Source organism: Crocodylus porosus, unplaced genomic scaffold, assembly GCF_001723895.1.
Source record: "Crocodylus porosus isolate Cpor-Errol unplaced genomic scaffold, CroPor_comp1, whole genome shotgun sequence".
Classification (NCBI taxonomy): Eukaryota; Metazoa; Chordata; order Crocodylia; family Crocodylidae; genus Crocodylus; species Crocodylus porosus.
Genome location: NW_017728907.1, coordinates 45,270,816 through 45,274,348, shown reverse-complemented (window position 1 = coordinate 45,274,348; position 3,533 = coordinate 45,270,816).

The following is a 3,533-nucleotide window of genomic DNA, read 5'->3' as shown; positions in this document are numbered from 1 at the left end:
AGAGCTACACCCCCGCCCCTTTTGTCAACACGATCCCTCCTGTACAGGGTATAGCCCTCTATACCCGTGGCCCAGTCATGGGTGGAGTCCCACCAGGTCTCCGTTATCCCAATGACGTCATATTTCTTTGCACTGAGCAGGAGGACGAGCTCGTCCTGCTTGTTGCCCAGGCTCCTGGCATATGACACATGGCAAGGCAGAGCATGCATGTCGCACACCAGCTCACATACCAGATCACACAAATCACACATTAGATGACATATTGCAAGCCAGATCACGGACATGACACAGCAGATCGCACATCACATGCCAGATCATGCATATCACACATCAGATCACACATCATATAAGATGTCACACGCCAGATCACACGTCACATGCCAGATCATGCAAATCACACATCACACATCATATGATGTCACACGCCAGATCACACGTCACACGCCAGATCACACACGTCAGATGGCAGCTCACACATACGACACACATCACACGCCAGATCACATGTGTCACAGTCCAAGGAGCTGGCCGAGACGCTCGGTCCCTCCGCCTGCCCACCGCCGCCACACGCTGCACCCCACGTTTCGGTGCGGCCGGACGTTCCCCTGCCGGGGGGGGCTGGGCCCAGCGGCCGGGTCCTGGGCTCGATGCTGCTCAGCTGGACGGCGGCCACAAGCGGCTGGGTAGGAGCAGGCCCAGGAGGCAGAGCGGCTTGCTGTAGCTCTGGCGGCCGCACTGTTCGCTCCTGGGCCCCGGGACCAACTTCTCCATATCGCCCAGGCTAAATACGAGCCGTATTTTATGGTGATAAATGGGAGAGCGCCGCCACGAGCAGAAACGTGGAGGCAGGGAAATTCAGTGACACGTTTGCTGCCACCATGGCTGATGCGTGGAGGGAGATTGCTTATTAAAATGAGCAAGGGGGCAGCAGACGCAGTTAACTGGGGGCAGGGGACCAGACTTTTTCTGGCTGTGCGACGTGTGCCGTGTCAGAACTGGCAAAAAGAATTTGCTGCCGCTGGGAAGTTTTAGAAACGGAAACTGTACGAGCGGCGGAGGACGCGGCTTGCTAAACGTTGTAATCATGGTCTCCGCTCGTTTGAGAGACGTGCCAAGTCAAGGGATGCCGCTTAGAAATATAGAAACGGGCTCCAGTCCAAAACAAGCCACCTCTCTCTGGAGCATGAAGTGCGGTAAAAGGTAAGAGTCCTCTTTAGCGACGCCTCCTCTCATTGCCTCCACCACCGCCCTTCCTCAGACCCTTCCTCTTCTTCCGAGCCAGCGCGGGCCACAGGCGAGAAGTGCTGGGGTGAAATTAAGAGGGGCATTTTTATTTACTTATTTTTTTATTTTTTTAACGGGAAAACTGCCTGAGCGTGAGTTGTAGGATGATCACGAGTCCAGCCCCCTGCTCCGGGCAGGACCAGCCCTGCACGACCATCCCAGACAGCGTTTGTCTAACCAGCGCTTCAAATGGATGAAGGCTCTGTGTCGTCTCCAGGTAATCCGCTCCAGTGCTGGACTACCTGCGTAGCGCGCAAGCTCTTCCTAAAGTCCCCTTGTTTGCAATTTCAGATGGTTAAGTGACTTCCTGTCCTGCTCCCCGTGGCTGCACCAAATGGCCTGTCACCATCCACAGCCAAACCACCCTTCCTTATTTGCAACCGTTATTAGACCCCTCTGTCCTTTCTTCCCTTTTCCAGACTAAATAACCCTCATTCTTCCAGACTTACAAAGTCCGTGTTTCCTGGACTCTCGACGTCAGAGGAAGCACCCCGATGCCTCCCTGCTTGGCAGTTAGACGTAGATGGGGCTGGTCCCTGGGGGGCAAGCTGCAGGGCCCACTCCCGGGGGCTCCCGGGCACAGCTGTGCTGCTGAAGGCATGAGAATGAACCAGCCACCTCCAGGAACAAGCTGCGGGTTCCTCTTGCAATACCAGATTTAGCAAGGTTTAAATCTGCAGCAGGATGTGGAATTACCAACCCGTGGAAATGAGTCGGGCAGTCCCCATCTCTGCGACCTCTTCTCCCAGCTATCAGGGGAGTGCAAATAGTGAAGTCCTGTCTCATTGCAACAGCTTTGGCCAGGCTCTGGGGTGGCACCATGGGAATTTGCGGAAAGGACCAGCAGGGAGTGAGGGGGGACCAAGCAAAAGCACCCTGTGGGGAAGCTTTATCACCTGATTAGCAGCTGATTTTCTTACCTGCTCTGCTGAGCTTCCTCAGCACTTAGGAGCAAGTGGTCTGGATTGGGGCATTGTTTGACCAAGTGGTTCCTGAAATACATCCCCCACCTCGCCCTCCTGCTGCAGTTTGCTGCTCGTCAAACGCTTGGGGAAAGAAGTAGGTACAGAAATAAGGCTTTGGCCCCCTCTTCATTTATGCCAATGCCCTGGTCCCATGCAGAACTCATTAAACTGTTGGAAAAGGCATAGTAACTTCAGCATCTTTTCTTCAGCAAATTTCTGCTTCTGCAAGTTTTTGTTTTTTCAGGAACTCCCTTTTAAGACAGATACAGAGTAAGGTGCCGCAGTGACATTTAGAGGAATAAATCTTGCTCTTTTAATCAAAGGGCTGTGATTTAATCTCTTCCTTGGGCAATTTGAGTGCCGTGTGCAACTCGCCAGTGCCGGCTGCCTGGGGCTGCAGCAGCGCTCCTTTGGAACGAGCGTCGTGGGGGCGCTTTCAGGAAAGTTCGTTACTCCAACCTTCCTGGTTTCACCTAAACCAGAGTCCCCCAGCATCCCAGCAGCCCCCTCTCTCCTCCAGCCCCCACCCCTCTGCTCCCCAGCCACAGCAGGGACAGGCAGGGGTAGGGGTCTGGCCAGCGAGGGGTTTAATTCCCCTCTCCATGTCTCACTGGCAGGGACCTGAGCTGGGTCTGCCGGGCGCTCCCCCTCGCTGCTGCAGCGGCCCTGAAAGAACCGTCGGAGCTCATCGCCGGGCCCCTGGCAAAGCTGTTCGAAGAGTCGTGGGACTTGGGAGTGGTCCCGGACGACTGGAAGAGGGCCCGCGGGGTACCTGTCTTCAAGAAAGGGAGCAGGGACAACCCTCCAAACCACACACCGGTCAGTCTGACTTTGGTCCTGGGAAAAACTTTGAAATATTTGATATGGATGCCATCAATTACAAGCTGGTAACTGGTGGGGTATTAAGAAGTAACCAGCACAGCTTTGTCAAGGGTTGATCATACCTGACAGACCTGGTGTCCTTCTACAACTAGGTAACTAGCCAACTGGACGAGGAACATGAGGTTGACATCATTTATAGTTTCATAGTTTCTAGGGTCGGAAGGGAGCTGAGTGGATCATCTAGGCCGACCCCCCGCCATGGCAGGAAAGAGTACGGGGTCAAACAACCCCAGCAAGGTGCTCATCTAACCTCCTCTTAAACACCCCCAGGGTAGGAGCCTGCACCACTTCTCTTGGACGTTGGTCCCAGACCCTAGCTGCCCTGACTCCTGGCGGTGCTCGGGGGAACAGGGACTCCCCCAGTGCCTGCTGGTCCCCCCTGACTAGTTTGTAACAGGCCAC